Source organism: Mesoplodon densirostris, chromosome 5 (genome assembly GCF_025265405.1).
Source record: "Mesoplodon densirostris isolate mMesDen1 chromosome 5, mMesDen1 primary haplotype, whole genome shotgun sequence".
Taxonomy (NCBI): domain Eukaryota; kingdom Metazoa; phylum Chordata; class Mammalia; order Artiodactyla; family Ziphiidae; genus Mesoplodon; species Mesoplodon densirostris.
Window position 1 is genome coordinate 112,279,827 of NC_082665.1, and position 18,524 is coordinate 112,298,350.

General features: G+C 41.6%; 1 protein-coding gene across 2 annotated transcripts in view; it reads left to right on the top strand.

Annotated features, from left to right (window-relative positions):
• The first annotated feature begins 2,897 nt into the window (after nucleotides 1-2,897).
• IL1RAP (interleukin 1 receptor accessory protein) overlaps nucleotides 2,898-18,524 on the top strand; it is a 125,894-nt gene continuing 110,267 nt past the window's right edge. For both annotated transcript variants that reach the window (XM_060100129.1, XM_060100130.1), the window contains exon 1: nucleotides 2,898-3,065. The gene's annotated coding sequence lies outside the window, so the exon portion shown is untranslated. The remainder of the gene's footprint in view (nucleotides 3,066-18,524) is intronic.

Sequence of the window (18,524 nt, forward strand, 5' to 3'; positions counted from 1 at the left end):
ATTCTAAGGGAGGAGGAGCCAGCCTTAAAGGAGAAGCAAATGGGAGGTTGGGGTGCTTTATGTAAACATAAAGAGTTGGTTTTGAACAAGTGAAATTTGAAATGTGTATGAAACATCTAAGAAGAGATAGTAAGGAGGCAATAGTAGTGGCTTCCTACTGTAGATTTAAGTTTGCAAGTTTTTATCTCATAGATGTTTGAGATGAGATCCCCTAGGGAGGGACTAAGCACACCAAGGATTGAGCTCTGGGACATTCTAACTCTCAGAGGTCACCAAGAGGTAAAGGATCCAATGAAAGAGTCTGGAAAGGAGCAGCAGAAGAAATTGATGGGAAACAAGGAGTCGAATAAAAAGGAGTTTGAAGGAGAAACTGAACAACTGTGTCTGATGCTGCTAAATAGGTCAAGTAAGATGAAGACCACAAATTGACCACTGAATTTGGCAAAGTGAAAGTCATTAGATACCTTAAGTATGGAGTATTAGGGACAAAAGTCTGACTGGACTGGTTCAAGGAGAAAGCAAAATTCTGTGGCCCCCTTAGAACTACTGCAAAATTATTAAAGATAACCTGAAAAAAGAAGTAGAGGTTAGTAGCAGAGGGAAGAAGAGAGTAATGATGCTTTTCCAAATATTCAGTCAATTTCAAAATATTTTTCTGAGCATTTCTTATGCACCCAATACTGTTAGGCACTGACACCAATGAGTTTGCAGCCTCATTCATTCATTCACTTAGGCCACAGTTGTTCATTGAATGCCTAGTATGTGAGTTTTCAAACATTTTTTAATTGTTACAATAAAATTTTGCTGTTAAGCAAATTTAAAAAAGAAAAATACTCCCATAATTCTGACACATTAACACTTTCCACATTTCTTTCAATTACTGTCCATTTTTTCATACATTTTATACAACCTGACTAACTATATTGTAAGCCTTTTCCTTTGTAGACACAGTTTCATAGTCTGTTAATTATGGCAGCAAATACTTTATTGTGTGAATATACAGCATTGGTTATCTAACCATTTTCATTCCCAGTCACTTATGTTGTCTTAAAATTACAATATTTAATACAGTGATGACTTGTCTATATGACATCATCCTCATTAAACTATGAGTAGCTCCTCAAAGTGAAAGACTATGTCTGGTTCAGTTCTGAATCACCAACGTGTGCCTGACACAGAGTAAGGACTTCTAGAAAGCACATGAGACCATCTAGTTGGGTAGTTAAGAGCAAGGAGACTGCCTCAGTTCTCATTTTGCATTCTCTTCTTGTAGGTTTGTGGCCTTGGACAAGATACAACTTCTCTATGTCTCATCTATAAATTGGAGATAATAATAGTACCTTATAAATTATTGTGAGAATTAGCTGATACATGCAAAGTGCCTGCTGCATTGTAAGCACATGTTACAAGAGTGTTCAATGAATGTATTATATAAGAAAAAAATTGGATGCCCTGAAATATATTTAATGAGTGAATAATACATCAAAGAGCAGTTTTACTTCTGCTTCATACAATAAACTTTTAAAATTTTATATTGTTTCCTTTTTGGCTTAATAACAATGTCGTGAGCCTGTACTGTGTGCCAGATATCCAGAGACAAATCATTTCTCAGGATTAATTTCCATAAGTGATATCAATAAATGAAACAACATGAACATTGCTACAGCTTCAATTATACTGTGGTTTTCCCTTGGGGAGTTAAACCCTTTGAGGGCAGGGGCAGTGTGTGAGTTTTGCACTGCTGTCCATCTTTAGCTGGTACCTAGAGACTGGCACCTCCTACTTCCACCTACTAGTTCATGAGGACCTTTTCTTCTTTCCTGTCTTTTTTTCCCCGTCTCTTTAATTGCTTTCTTTGGATCTCAATTTCTTGGATAAATAAATAAATACGATTCAATTAGGTAACTCTAAGAGCAGAAGAAAAGTCATGGAGGTGGTGGAGTAAAGCATGTGTGAAGAGACAAGTCAACTTGGTAGATAGCTTTTGTTAGGGAGTCCCAGAAATGGGGAAAAGTGATGAAGGGCCTTGCCAGTCAGGAAGACATTGTGATGGACTAGCGATAGAGAACAAGAGAAGGTTCTTGAGCAAAGGAGTTGACAGTCATTGTAAAGCTTCTCAGGATGACTATACAGACTACCATCTAGAGTGTTAGAGGGTGGCGGAGGGCTCTCTCAGAAATCTGGAGAAACGGGAGTGCATGAAAGGGAGTAATTCTTTTGAGATTGTTTGCTTCTATAATGATTATTTCATTCATTCACTCATTCAGTGCACATGTATTGAGTGCCTACTTTGTGCCAGGCACCGTCCTAGGCACACTGGGTATACACCAGTGGAAAATACAGGTTCCTTTTGGCTGTCCTGAGCAGTAGTTTGTTCCCATGACTGTCACTTTTGTAGCGGAGAGGAGCGCCAGACCACCGAGATTGAGTCTGTTTCTTCCCGTCGCGCTCTGGGCTTGGCACACGATGGGGGCTCAAATCCTGCCGCCTGAATTGATTTATGGCCTTGGTGCAGCACGAGAGCTAAGTACACAGAGCCGGAAAGAAAAGGCGATCTCGACTGTGAGGCCAGGATATTGCAATGAGCGCAAGTGTGCGTCTATGTGTATAGCCGGGGACGCATCTCCCCAGGGCGCCTGGCATCGTGCCAAGCTGCAGGACCCACGCTGTCCCTTCCTGCGCGGTCCAGCCTGCACGGGCGGTGGCTGAAAGGCCTAGCTCAGCCTCTTGCCGGCCACTGGCCCGGCGCCGCTCCTCCTCGCCGCGGGCGGGGCCCATCTCGGTGCCGCCCCGCGGCCTCCGCTCTGGGGAGCGCTGGTGGCTGGCGAGGCGGAGGGTGGAGCGGCAGCCGCGCAGCGCCGGCCAATCGCGCGGCGGCAGGGGAGGAGCCCCAAAGGGGGAAAAAAGAAAGTGCGGCGGAAAGTAAGAGGCTCGTTGCTGGAAGACTGGCCGGATCCGGGTCCCCGGGACTCTGCTTTGGCCAAGCGCACCGAAAGACACGGTGCTGGGCGATCCTGCACCCATCCCCGCCGCCTTCGCTGCGCCCGCTCTGCCTCACAGGAAAGGTGAGTCTCGCGCGGTGATGAGGGCTCGGGGGATCACCGATCTACAGAATCTCAAGGTGGAAGAATTCTTAAGCATCGTCTCCTTCAACCCTATTTTACAGAAGGGCAAACTGAGGCACAGAGCGAGACAGCGGCTGGGATAGATCACAGCTAAGTTAGTGCCGTGGGCAGGACTCGAACCCACTGTCCAGAGTCCCGTCTTCGCTTTGTAGGCATTTAAGCAACGCAGTTGTGTGAGGGCTGCGCGTCACTGCAGCCGTCTCCCAGCTCTTTAAGGGATGTACCCCGGTATACCCCCGGCCTTGGTTTCTCTGGAGTGCTGCTGTGAACGGTGAGGATAGAAGGGGGCAGTGTGTCCCAGCGTTGCCACCGGGTATCACGTCGTTTCCAGTTTGGACCTGTGACAGCCTGGGTAAAGGCTGCTTGCAGCCTCTCTTTCTCTTCCCTTGACCTGTTTTCTCAGAAGGATGCTCCGCCGAGGGTGTCCGTCAGACTCCTGGTAGAGTCCGTGGAGAGGTGAGGGACGTCCGGGCGCCAGTCACCTCGTTTGGTACAGTGCTCTCTCCAGCCCCAAGGGAAGCGGGGCCGATCGTCCTGTGGGAAATAGGATGCTTCTCTTACAGGAATAGCTGACCTCACGGAGCCATAGCCCCTCTCACTTCTAAGCCCTGGGAGGGAGCAAGGAAGCTGAGTTAAAGAGAAAAATCACAAACACAAAAGCAAACTTCTGCCGTTTCCTTTAAGAGCCAGTTCCCAGTCTGTCTTGCCTCCACCCGCTGGTTGTGAAATTGTGAAACACTTCTAGGTTAGCTACCAGCTGAGGAGGAGGATTTACCTGGCCTTCACTCCAGCTCTGCCACCTATTAGCCGTGTGAACTTGGGCAAGTTATCCAATCTTTCTGATACTCAGTTTTGTTTTGTTTTTTTTCCAGCCATAAAATGGAGATTTTCACGGTCATAATGATCCCTTAGGGCACTTGGGAGGATGAAACAGGATAATTCAAATAACATGCTTAGAACAGTGCCTGGCTTGGCACCTGTTCAGTTTGACATTGATGGCAACAATTATAAATATTACTTCATAGTAACCTTGGAGACAGTGGATTTTTAGGAAGCTGAATTTTCAGATAGGGTGACTTTTTTTTTTTTTTTTTTTAATCTAGATGTTGTGGTTTTTTCTTCTTTGGAGTTTGAACAGGTCTTTTATAGTGTTTTCTGAATGCCCTCTACATGTGACTTTGATCGTAGATGCTTGACTTGGTGTATAAAATGTTTCCCAGTGATGCCAATGCCCTGCTAGTTTTTAGGCCAAGCCTCAGGTCTGTGAAACTTTGATCTGAGGCATCCTTTACTGGCAAAGAGGGTCTTGAATTTGATGAGAGGTAGAAAGACAAGAGGAGAAGTTGCAAGTTTCATCTATGTCACAGACCGTTCTAAGCCTTTTTTTCCCCCTGTGTCAGGTCAGACAAGCAGCTTTATATTTCTCAGCTAATATAGGAAAACAACAAGATTCCCGTGTATTTCTTTTGGATTATACAGTGATGCTGCTAAATTCAGTCTCTTTTGGACACAAACTTACCTCATATAAACACAAACATCCACATGTGCCCTCACTAGGCTTCCTTTATTATTGTCATTATTGATATTTTAAAATGAAATAGTGTCCTTTACATACCCCCCACCTGGCTCATAACAATTGATTTTATTCTGATTGACTTCATACAGTTTTTACTATCATCCCCTGGCTATGCCTTAAGTCCCTGAACTGAGCATCCAGTATTTATAGTTGGCTACCTGCTCCACAGTCCATCACATATGCCTGTGTTATTGATGTATGCAGAGCAGGGATGTGATACACCTTGAGGAAAGGAAAGAGTTCGTTGGTACCCTCTTAGGTAGCTCCCGCACCAGACATTTGCAGAGGATTGGATCGCTTGCTTCCGTCAGCCTGTTCCGTGTGCATGCATTATGATGAGCTGGCCAGGATACATCTGAACGCGTGCCTGAGAGACTGGGGACTTGTAGGGAAAAGGAGAATGTTCAAAATAAGGTCAGAACAAGGGGATGGGAGATTGAAAGCTAATTCCTTTTAGTTCTGGTTTTTTAAAGAAAGGATAGTCAGTTATACCCTTTCTCCTTATAGAGATTATTTGTTACCAAATATATATATATATATATAACTTTAAAATTTCCACAGTGTATTCCATATATATTATCTTCCTTGTTACTTGCAATAGCCTTGAGAGAAGGACATGGCGGACATATTAATAGTGGAAGGATAATATAATGATATGATAAAGTATGAAAAAAGCTGGTTTTGTTGTCAAATTCAGATTTCAACTCTAATTCCTATGTAGCTGGGTAATACTAAGCAATTTATTTCACCATTTAGAGTTTCTGCTTTATCCAATTCTAAAGTGAAATAAAAAAAAAAGCTTACCCCAAGGATGCATGTGAGGATTAAATTAAGTAGTATAATGTAAAGTACATGTAGTGAGTAAGTGCTCATTAAATGATATTTCTTCTTAGTTGATCTCAGTTTATTGAGAAAAAAATTGAATAAGAGCCAGAGAAATGAGAAGTTGCCCAGGGTCACATGGTTCATAAGTTTCAGCCTTGGGAATACAGATCACAGCTTTTGACTTCTAGTTAAGGGCTTTTCCATCACACCCTGTCATCTCTCCAATGAGATCTTCAACAATTTACTTCAGTTGTTGGGTTGACCTTATTTGTTTGGTGATTTCAGGGTATCCTTTTTGTCCCAAAGAGGATATTTCCTTGCTAAGAGAACTATGATCTGTAGAGTTTAGTGGGGCCAGCTCTCAGGAGAGGAAGTTTCAGGGTGATGATCTCTAAGGCAGCCTGCCGACTCACATGTGTTTGAAGTAATGTACCTTCAATTCCTAGGAGTGAGGGTACTATGAGGACATAAAGCTTAGAATTATGTCATGTTTTTCTTCCTGTTCTGAGTGGTTTCTTTTTTCTGCCATCCTCGTGCTAATACGCAGGCTGTTAAGAAGATTGAGGAACGAATACCATGAGTGACCATACCATTTTTCTCTTCTTTTGCTAATTCCAAAGTCAGAAAGGATGGAATATAGTGAACAGTGTACAGAGGTAGCATTCGCAGGAAAGGCCACTGCTGGCTGGTGATGCTGATCATTGGTCTGGAGTTTCAATCCTCCCTGTGGAAACTGAAGGCTGCAGGCTTATGTAGGAAAATGAACAGATCGGTTTCCGGCCCAGGCAATGGGGCCATTTATCTGTTGAGACTTCCCACAGGCCTTTAGGTTTCTTTGCTTTGCAGCAAGCAGACAGGCTTGTAAAGGCAGTTTGGGGAGAAACGCTGTGCTCCTTGCGTTTGGCCTTTGGAAGCATATGTTTGCTTTTGCCAAAAGGTAGGCAGTCAGCGGCATCTTATCCTGGCACAGTTAGAAAAGCAGAATGTAGCTGGAGAAAATCAGAGGAAGAAGCAGAAGGAAAAAATAAAGGTTATCTCCAATATACACAGTTTCATTTGTTGCTCAACTTTGTTAGGCTTTTGCTGGTGACACAGATGTAGGATCTGTTGAGTCACTATTGTCTTGCCCGTGAAATATTAAAGAGAGCCACCTACTGTGCTCTTTGCTCATTTTGGAAATTGTTCTGTGGGAGAATAAAAACCCCAAAGAACAGGAAGGTTACAGAACATTTGGTATCTTATATTTGGGGGGATTAAATCAGGTTAGCTACTGATTTGCTCTTTTTTTTCTCCTTTTTGAAAGTGAGAATGCATGGTTTACACTGACAAGTTTGTTAGGAGACCTCCTTCTAGCCTGACCATGTTCTGCCTAGCTCTAGCAGCTGTGGCAGTGTGGAGTCTTAGCGTCTGGAGGGTACCTCAGGCAAATTATTATGTTGAGATGTGCCTCGGTCTCCTCAGCTGGGAAACAGGAACACTGATGCCTACCTAGAAGCTTGAGTCTCTTTCTCAGTGCCTTTTTCATAGGAGGCGTTTAATGAACATGAATTCTTTCTTCTGCCATCAGTTCTTTCAGTTTATTAGTCTGTTCAGTTGTGAAAATCAAAATTTAATAGCCGCCTTTTAGTGAACTCCATCATGGCTTGTACTGAGTGTTTTACATTTGTCATCTCATTCAGTCCTGGCAGTAATCCTGTTTTTTTTTTTTTTTTTTTTTTTTTTTTTTTTTTTTTTTTTTGTGATACGTGGGCCTCTCACTGCTGTGACCTCTCCCATTGCGGAGCACAGGCTCCGGATGCGCAGGCTCAGCGGCCATGGCTCACGGGCCCAGCCACTCTGCAGCATGTGGGATCTTCCCGGACCGGGGCATGAACCCGTGTCCCCTGCATCGGCAGGTGGACTCCCAACCACTGCGACACCAGGGAAGCCCAATCCTGTCTATTTTTTGAGCCACCTGAGACTCAGAGAGGTTAAATAGCAGGACCTTATCGCGTAACACAAAGCAAGCACCAATGCTGAGACTCATCTCTGCATTTCATTTCAGAGCTAGGAAAGACCTGAAATTGTGCAGCCTCTGGACTAGAAGTGAGGATGTGAATTAGGACCCATGACCCACCCATCCCCATCCTGTCTTTCTGATCCTGGTATTATCTTGCCTGTGCCTGGGAAGTCGCTTTACCTTTGGGCCTAAAGTATGAGACAGCTGGTCTAGTTCATCTCTAAGGCTCTTCTGCTACAATACATTGTCATTTTTTTTAAAGATTCCTTTCAACTCTGAAATTCTATTGCCACATCTCTTTGTAAAAGTCAAGGCTAAAGATTGAAAGGGGAATAAAGAGAAAATACCCTGATTGTATTATGCCAAGAAATCTATTTTCTGGTTAAACAGAGGAGGGCAAGGGAAATCAGCATTCATTGGTGCATGTACTTCTGTCATTTCATTTAAGCATAAAAATAACTCTCAGGTCCATATTATTGTCTACCTTTTACAGATGAAAGAACTGAGGTTCTGAGAGACTTAGAGAATTGCCCACAGTTATCCAGTTAGTGAGAATTAGATGTGTGTGCCTGAGCACAAAGCTCTTCGGTCTACTATCCCATGTTTACTAGACACCACAGCGTAAGACCTGAGGACTCGTATAACTAGATCCATAAATGTCCCCTCCTTGTGTCCTCATGCCACCTCAGGTGCTATCTCCTTTCCCCTGCTTTCCTTCCCAAACCTACTACTCAAATCCCTTCTTGATTCTTCCCAGTTTTGGAGAACCCTTTAAATGCTTGTAACATATTCTTTCTCTATATATTATAATTAAACTTTTTTTTTAAGTTTCTTTTTTAACTGTGGGCCAGTAATTTGTCCCTTTGTATTCTTGTCCAAGTCCCTGATTAGCACCCAAGCAGCTGAGGGCATGTTTTATCCTGCCCCATGCCTAGCACAGTGCCCTGTACTCAAAAGGTTGAGTTAAATAGACGATGGATTCATGCTGTGTCAGGTACGCCCAGCATTGGCTTTCTAGTTTTCTCATACTTTATCATATCATTAATTATTTCAAAGGCCATCTCTACAGACTAATAAGGTAACTTTATTTTATTGTTTTTTAATTTTGTGGTCACAAAATCAGACAAATGGTAAGGAGTCACAGACTCTAATAAGATTGAACACCACTGGCTCAGTCGTGGAAAAAGACATTTTTATCCCAATAATACAGGACATTTTGCAGCAAGCACAATGAAGGAGGACACTGAAGTTCCTGCATGCATATACTGACAACAAGGCCAGTGTCAAGTGTCCTAAATAAATTACCTGAAAGAAAGTAGGAAGTTTCCAGGGAAGTGGGCAGCTGCAGTGAGCTTCGATCTCACTTTCTAAAAGCAGTGAAGAATTCATACAAGTCCAGCTATTATTTGATATAATTGGACATGAGGGCAGGTGACCTTTTATGTCTAGTTTATATGTAGGAGATGCCTGTAGTTTCTTCCTGTCTGACACATAAGTCCTTATGATTACACTGGCTTCCTCTTTTCCCAGTCAGCGCTAAAGGCAACAGAAAAGAGAACCCGTCATTTCTGAAGATGTTTTTTTCATAGATAACATAGTTTCTTACGCCAGTTATGGTTAGATGCTATGGTGACCTAAAATTGTGGTTGTGTAACATCATGGGCTTTAGCATCAGACCACCTTCCCTGGATTTGACCTTAGATAAGTTATTTCGTCTATCCCTACTTTATGCTCATCATCTGTAAAAAGGGAATCATAAAACCCATTTCATCCAGCTTTTGGTAGGTGTCAGTCAGGTGCCAAAACATTTGTTAAGAGCCTGGTGTGTGGGGATTTTAACCTTCATTATGATTAACAACTACGGAGATATTCAACTGCATGCCCAAATCAATATTGGATTAGAAAGTAGAAGACCTAGATTCAAATTAACAGTTTTTGTTTTTTTATAGAATTTTAAGCCCTCAAAATACTTATTATTATATATGCACATGCACACAAGTAATTTTTTCTAACAATAATCTGAGGTAATCAAAGTAATTGTTCTCAACACCATTTTACATCCTGAGTCTGAGAGGCTAAATATTTTCTAAGGCCACACAGCCAGCGAATAGTGGAGTTGGGACTTGCACCCTAGATTTCTCACTCCAAGGTTATGCTTTTTCCCTCTCAATCATTCAGTGCAACAACCCTGGTACTGGTTAGTGGTTTTTCCTTCTCTAAGAGGCCTTTTTCTAACCTCCAGAGTGAGGAACTTGGACAAGGTCCTCTCTAAGGCATGTTGTTCTATGAATCTGTGCCTGGAAGGTAATGACTTAGGAGACACCATGAAAAGCTAAGAATAGATCCATACTCTTAGCTCCACAGAGGCATCCACATGTCAGCATGTGGAGCATCATCAAATCCAGATACCTGGCAGCCTCCTTGGCCTCAATGAGAATCACAAGTGACCACTGCGTTAGGAGTCACATCCATAAAGACACTTTCTATGTCCTTAAGGATGTGATTCTGCTACATTCCCACAACCTGCAAACTGTTTTCTCCCTCTGGATCCAGGTTTCGGGGTGGGAGGAGTACACAGACACCTGGGTTAGGCACAGTGACATTGTTTTGGGGGGAAATAAAAGGAGAGCTTTTTTTTTTTTTAATATAAAGCAAGCTCTCTATCACCATTAATTACCATAATCTTCTACAAAGCAGTAAAGGGATAAAATATTTAGCTTTAATTTGGACTGTAGCATTATGAGTGCATATTTTCTGCTTTCTTCTTTTGAGCTAATTTAGTGCCCATGGAAGAAGCTAGACTCTCACTGAAATAGATACAGGGTTTTTTTCCTCTTAAAGAAATGATGGACACTTGAGAACGATAATACACACTCCATAGCTCTTTTCCGGAAGATTAGACTTCAGTTTGCCAGTTACAGTGTGCGACAGTGGCAGGGTTTGGGGGTTGAATGGATAAAGTGGGTGGTGAAAGGTTGGCTGGCTTTGAGGTCAGAGTTGGGTTTGAATCCTAGGTACAGCTTGCTTAGCCTGTCCAGACTTAGTTTCCTTTTCTGTGAAATGGTAATAAGCCTGCTCTAGCTATCTCCTGGTTGGATAGACCTCTATATCTATATTTATTCCCATCTCCACTCCTGCCATTCCTGATCTCACTTACCCTGCTCAACTGTTTCTCTTGTCCATAGCGGTTGTCACCTTATCAGCTTTCACATACTATTTAATTAATTTGTTTAGCCTGTCAACTGTTTAGTATAGCCCCACTAGAGTGTCAAATCCACAAGGGCAGGGACCTTTGTTTTCCTCACTGCTGTATCCTGGGTGCCTAAAATAGTGTCTTAGCAAATAGTATCTGCCTAAATGATGCAAATATCATCATGAGTAAATGATGAACAAATAAAAGTATAGATGTTAGTATTATTTATCCTCAACGAGTAGAAAGAAATAGATAAGGAAATGAATTATAGAGATATATAATATTGAAATAAAAAATTTGTTATATATACACATATATATATATATACACACTTATACACATACACATATACATATATATGTGGGCATATATATTTAGAATATTGACCATATATTTAGAATATTGAAGTATAAATTTATGTGTATGCATATGTACGTGTGTAGATGTAAGTGTGTATATACATACATTTAGAAGTTATCCAAAATTGCCTTGGGAGACAGAGGTGTTAAGGTAATTCCTTGCTGTTAGCATTACTAAGAATAGTTTGGGAGAGATACAAAAAAAAAAATATATATATATATGTATATATATATGTGAACGGACAACAAACAAATAAACAGAAGACATACACGTGATTTCAAGGTAAGAAATAAGGGGCTGAGATTAAAACAGTGGCAACAACAGCAATGTTGGAGGGCTGTGGAGGAGAGGCAGTTTTAAATAGGGTGGTCAGGGAAGACAACTCTGAGTAGGTGATGTCTGAGCTAAGAAAAAAAAAAGCCTGAGAAGGAGCCAGGGTCGGTCTGTTCATGGTTGAGGTGGCAGGGCCTGGTAAGAGGGAGAGAAGGGCTGGAACTAAGGCTCTAAGATAAGCAGGGGCTAGATCAGGCTGGCCTTACAAGCCAAGGTAAGGAGTTTGGATTTTATGCAAAATGCAGCAGGAAGTCACTGAAAGGACTAAAGTAGAATGATGACCAGATTTGACATATTTGGAACCTCAAACAGAGAGTGAAGGAGAATGGAAGAATTCATTTCTAAGATGAAAACTGTGCTGACCTCATGGAGGTTCCTAAGGACAAATGAGAAGACAGCTCAGTCTCATTGATCTGTCATTCATGGCCTTTCTTTCCCATTAGAATGTCCAACAAAACAACAACAGAAAAAAGCAGGCTAAATAGGCAAAATCAGATTCCTTTTCTTTTTCTCAAACGGTATCATTATTTTTTCCGAATGCACTAAGTAATAGATAGATATGTTAAGTGATGTTGCTCAATTAAATTCAGCTGGAAATTTTACAGTTCTTGTGTAGGTGTTTTATGTAATCAGTCCCCCAAAACACTGGACCTAGAGCTATTTCTTTATGAGACTTTAGGTACCAGTTTCTGAAATCTGCCATGCTGAAGAGTGTGTGAAAGACAAATTTAATTCCATATTAGATCAATTTCTTCTTTCTGGCTCTAAAAGTCTAAAAGGTGCCTAACTCTTCTCTCAAGAGGTAGAACTCCTCCATGATGTCTTTACTGACACATGGATATGCAGGCTCATACATGCCTCGTAATAATATAAGCTTTACAAATATTAGCTTATCAAAATCTCAGAATAAATTTAAGAGAGGCAGGTACTATTATAATCACTATTTTACAGAAGAGAAAACTGAGCCCAAGCTCACAGACTTAGTTGACAGTAGAGTCAGTATTTGAACTTGGGCAAGCTTAACCACTATACCATACTGCCCTGTGATTGTAAGATGTGACCCTGAATATTTTATGTATCTCTACTAGTCCCACTTCACGGTGCCTCCTGTGAAGGAATAGTTCAATAAATGTATTGAATCAGTGAATGAATGCATGACCTTTTACGTTGCATTATTTCATTAGCATATAGTAGTAAATGTGTGGGTTTTAGACTGAGATAACCTGGTCAGGGTAATGCTACTTACTACCCCTGTGCTATAGTAAAATTACTTCACATCTCTAAACCTGTTTCCTCGTTTGTGTTATTGGCATAAGGTTATAGAACTGTTTTAGGATTAAATATGTTTATAGAGTACTTAGCAGAGTGCCTGCAATTTAATTAGTGCTCAGTCCACTTACGCTATTTTTATTTTTTGAACTAAAACAACCTCTCCAAACTTGCTTACACTTACATACTCCTTAGTTTTTCAGTTATGCTAGTTTTATTCACTTCCTTTTAAAATCAAAGCCCGAAATCCAATCATATAATCAGTGATGTTAATTTTGTTCCAGAATCCATTCTGGTACCTTGCCCTCAGCATGGCACTCCTGTAGGTAGAAGGGCCAGTCCTGGGGAACTGCATGGGGGCAAAGGTGCTGTAGGACCGCCCTGTTTCTCTACTCCAAACATCCCTGTAGGCAGCACTGCCCATCCTTTCCCCAGCCAAAGCTGGCTTGCTGAAAAATTATTTTATATTCTAGTGGTGGCCCCAGAGCATTCTGGGTGACAAAGGAAAAACAGCCGAAGACTCAAATTTTGTCCCAGATAACACTTAATGAGGCTATTTACAAAGCTTGCCGGACGTTTAGGACCCCTTCTAATCATAATCACTGATATTGATCCAGTGCTTCTTGTGTGCCAGGAGCTGTGCTGAGTGCTTTATTTTCATTATCTCATTCAATCCTATTTCCAACCTATGTGAATTAAACCAGGGGGAAAAATTAGAAAGTGCTACAGTTACCTCCTTGTGTGTATTGGGGGCTGTGATGGTGAAAACAAGTATTTCTTATATGTGTTTTTCTCCACATTTTTCTTCCAAAGCAAACTGTACAGGGTTGTAACACCTGTAGAGTCTCCAGGGACCTTCCCTGCCGGGAAGAGATGCTTGGCAGAGAAATGAGGCAAAGGCTGTGTGGGGAAGGCAAGCAGCTTCATTCTAGTTGACAGTTTATTTTGCCCTGGAAGAAGCTGGCAACAATGAACTCAGTCCTATTTTGTTGGCTGCATTGACTTGCTTTTTTGTAAGAAACCAATGTGGTGCTGATTTACAATGACTGCTGTTTATCTATTTATTTTTTGCTTTATGAGATATTTAAAAGGTGTAATTTTTATTGTCCCACTTCTCCCAAGTTTGATCATTTTCTTGGAGGAAAAGTACACACACACACACACACACACACACACACACACACACACACGAGAACAGTGCCTTAATCATAGTTAACTCTCATTACTTATTTGTTGAATAAATGCATGATAAAAAATAAAAATCCTCTTTTTTTCTGAGAATGGGAGCTACTATGGGATTTTTTAATGGTGAAATTTCAATATGTAACTTTCTTTTAAATTTTTTGTTTTAAAAAATAGTTTCAGAGGGAGATTATTCTAAAATATGTAGCATTACTAAATGTTGGTGACTCAGGACAGTTTGTTGGAGTAGGCTGTAATTCTTTTAGGATTTATTAAGGTGAGATCATTTACCTATATACTAAATGGCCCCAAACTGGTATACTTTAAATTTGTGTAATCTGATTTTCATAAATTTTCTGTCCGCTTTCTCTTTCATTGTCTGCTATTACTTCTTGCTTTCAGCATGTTTTGCTCTAGCAGTTATCTATTCTCCATACGATTAGCTGTTTCTGCTTTGTTGTGGACTATGGAGTCAGCTAACAAGTTTTATTAGAACCATGTATAAGATAATAAAAAAGCATTGGATTCGGATTGGAGAGGCTCTTCTCTAAGGGAAGAGAATGGAAAGGTAAAGTGGCTCTAGAAATAGTCTCCATATAAGTGAGGCTACACCATACACACTAGCATTGGGTTTTCCTTACCTGTGTTATTAAAAAGGGAGTAGTTGCATGGATAATTCATTTACTCTTTTGGACACTAAGCATTTTTTGAGATCCTTCTGTAGTTAAGACACTGGTGAGATTTGGAGATTAAAATGCAATCACACTAACACAACTCCAGAAGAATAAGAATTTATAGATCATTGTGAAAGATAAGATGAACCAGAGGTTGTAATACAACTTATATAATATTTGGATTAGTCTAAGAGTATATGACAGAACTTTTAAAAGATATGTGGTAAAATATTTTGATGTTTCAAAGGAAGAGGCAACTGTGTCACTCAGGAAGGGGTTTATGAGGAAGTGGCATTTGAAGTGAATCTTGAAATGATGGACAGGCAGGTTTTGGACGTAGATTGGTGGCGAGGAGTGACGTATGAGCTAGGGTCCGGCCAGGGAAGCAGAAATGATATGGATGAATGATATAGAATGTGGAATTTATCATAGGGATTAGTCTTCCAATTGTGGGAGAAGGTGGGCAAAGAAAACCCCAAAAGGGGACAGTTGGGAGTCACTAAGGACCCTGAGAAGGAGCCAGTGAGGAAGTCTGTTGCCCCTGCCTGTATTAGGCGGGCAGTCAGGAAGAAATGCTGGAAGTGATGGGGCTTCCCTGGTGGCACAGTGCTTGAGAGTCCGCCTGCCGATGCAGGGGACACGGGTTCGTGCCCCGGTCTGGGAAGATCCCACATGCCGTGGAGCGGCTGGGCCCGTGAGCCATGGCCGCTGAGCCTGCACGTCCGGAGCCTGTGCTCCGCAACAGGAGAGACCACAACAGTGAGAGGCCTGCGTACCGCAAAAAGAAAAAAAAAAAAAAAAAAAATGCTGGAAGTGAAATGCAAGAGATCAACCTGGGGACAAACTGCAACCCTTAACTATCTCTGTCTGTATCTAACCATACTGTATGGGTGGCCTGCAGAAGGAGCTGGTGCTCTTAGCCATGGAGCTTCATACTTACCTGGCTTTGGGCATGAAGAAGTTGAAGGAGGGGATCTAGCAGGAGCTGAAGGAGCCATGGGTCTGGTTGCTGCCCCCACCTAAGAGGTGAACCGTCAGATCAGCAATAAGGTGCATGAGCTGCAATAGCACCCAGGTACCTAGACAGACCCTCCCAAAGCAATTGCTACTGCTTCACTTCTCCTCTCCAAATCTCATGAACATTTCCCTGTGGTCAACCCTAACTCAGAACCATGCAGAGAAGGGGATTCTGGAAAACATAATTCCAGTTGAACTAAATTGACACAGTTAAAAACCACAAGTGATACTACAGATAAAGGGAACAGGGTGAAAACATAAAGTGAAGGAGGGAATCGGGTGTCTTGCCGGGGCAGAGTCCAGTTTGACCAGGAGAAGGTATATGAGCACTGGGGTCATTGAAGATCAGACTTTCAAAAGGTGAGCAGAGGCTGTATTTTGAAGACTTTACATACTCTGTTGAGCAATTTGTGTTTAATCCTGTAAGGCAGGAAGAAACACTGAATATTCTTGAGCAAGGGAAGGGTGTAATCAGACCTGTGTTTTAGACAGGTCTGGCAATGCAAAGCATTGGAGCTCCGAAAGGGAATAGGCGGGGCAATTAATGAGCATTATATTATAATAATCCAAGGAAGAAAATTTGCATTCCCAGAGCTCTCTTCTATTCTCACTGAGGGAGGTGACTCAGAGTCATCATAGAAAGTTGTTCAGGACCATCCTGGGAATAAAAAATATTTGTGTACATTGCAAGCCAAGCCGATTTGATCTAGGGCTAATATTGTCAGCTATAATATCCTTATGGCATACCTAGATCACTGTTGTTTAAAATCCCCTGATGCTTCTGCCTGTGGTATGTGAAGAGCAAGAGAAAGTGTATACGTAATTGGAACACTGAGTGAAATGAAATTGGCTTACGAACCACGTCAGTATCCTTTTGAGAGGAAGATCCTATAAAATAAATATTACTTGTTTCACTTAGTAAAATAATGCTTTTTGGTTTTACTGAGTGGTAATAGGAGTGTCCCCATATGTCGGTCCAATGCCTTACAATCTGCATATTACTCGCATGTCCATTATCACATTTGATTTGACAACAACTCTGCAAGGTCAGTTTGGTCTGAATTAGTATAAGTGAGAAAACTGAAGTTTAGAGATGATAACCATCAAGCGACCACTTAGCCCCTGATGATTCAAGAGCGCTCACTGCAGTTCCATAGATTCATTCAGTGGACACCTTTCTATCACTCATCCCTTCATCTCACTCAATGCACCACTGCCTGATAATTTTCTTGGGACACGTCTCTGGTTCTGCTGTGTCTCTGTTCTAAATCTGTCCTTAGTTTTTGGACTTCATTACCTTTAAGGTCTGTTCCCACCCAGAGAACAGGCCCCTTGTAACCCAGGTGTTACAGTTCCAGCTGTCTGATTCCTCACCCTCTTGCAGGATTTTTACTGCCTTCCCTCAAAGTGCAGAACACCAAACACAGGGCAAAGAGGAAAGCCTTCTTTACAAGAGCATACCTGAGCAGGTACATTAGCATCCCCAGGAGATCCACACAATCTTTGAATTAGACCATTCCATAAGACTTCCCTGACAGTGCTTCCAAGCACATACTCCTGAATGTTTGAAAATCATATCTCCTGGCTTTCCACTTGTCAAAAGACAGCAGTTCATTCACTTGTCTTGACTTATTTAAAACACACACTTAAACCCAGTGCTGTATCGCTGAGATATCAACAGTGAACAGCAAGTGAATAAGAAAGCTATAACCTCCATTCAATGCACCCCTGCAGTGTTTTGTCCACTTAGAGGGGTCCCTATGGCATAGCAGGTTAGGGTGACAACTTCAGGTGCTATACTTTGGGACGTCTAGAACTGTTGCTGTAATTAATGTAGAGACACGGCTCAGGAGAGCAGGAAGGGGCTTACAGGAATCAAGCTTTCTAGTTGCCATTCAAAGGAGTAATTTTTTTTTTTAACATCTTTATTGGAGTATAATTGCTTTACAATGGTGTGTTAGTTTCTGCTTTATAACAAAGTGAATCAGTTATACATATACATATGTTCCCATATCTCTTCCCTCTTGTGTCTCCCTCCCTCCCACCCTCCCTATCCCACCCCCTTAGGTGGTCACAAAGCACCGAGCTGATCTCCCTGTGCTATGTGGCTGCTTCCTACTAGCTATCTATTTTACGTTTGGTAGTGTATATATGTCCATGCCACTCTCTCACTTTGTCCCAGCTTACCCTTCCCCCTCTCCATATCCTTAAGTCCATTCTCTAGTAGGTCTGTGTTCACTGCAGCTCTATTTACAATAGCCAGGAGATGGAAGCAACCTAAGTGTCCATCATTGGATGAATGGATAAAGAAGATGTGGCACATATATACAATGGAATATTACTCAGGCATAAAAAGAAATGAAATTGTTTTATTTGTAGTGAGGTGGATGGACCTAGAGTCTGTCATCAGAGTGAAGTAAGTCAGAAAGAGAAAAACAAATACCGTATGCTAACACATATATATGGAATCTAAGGGGAAAAAAAAAGGTCATGAAGAACCTAGGGGTAAGATGGAAAAAAGGGGTACTTTTAATGGTTCTCTGAGAATACTGAATCGTAGGGTTGAAAAGACTAAATTGCTGGCTTTACAAATAGGCTAGGAAAGGATGTCCCTGGTTTAGTCAGTCAAGCCTGTCTATACCTGGCCTTCCAAGTTCTAGTACAGTGTACTTTCTACTATAATATGCTGCTTCTCCTGCTTTGGTTCTCCCCCGTGAGAACTGCCCTCATTTCTCTCTACCAAACAGGTGAGTTTTCTGTTTCCAGAATTTGCTACAGTGTGTAGGGGAACGTTTAGGAGAATTGAAGGCTGGACTTCTGGAATAAAAAATAATAATATCCAAGAAACTGGAGAACTTTCTATGTGCTAGGTGCCTTATAAAATTATCTCACATGCTCCTCATACCTCTGATTCCGTTACTGACCCCACGCATGAATAAGGAAACTGAGACTCAGCATGGTAAAGAAGCTT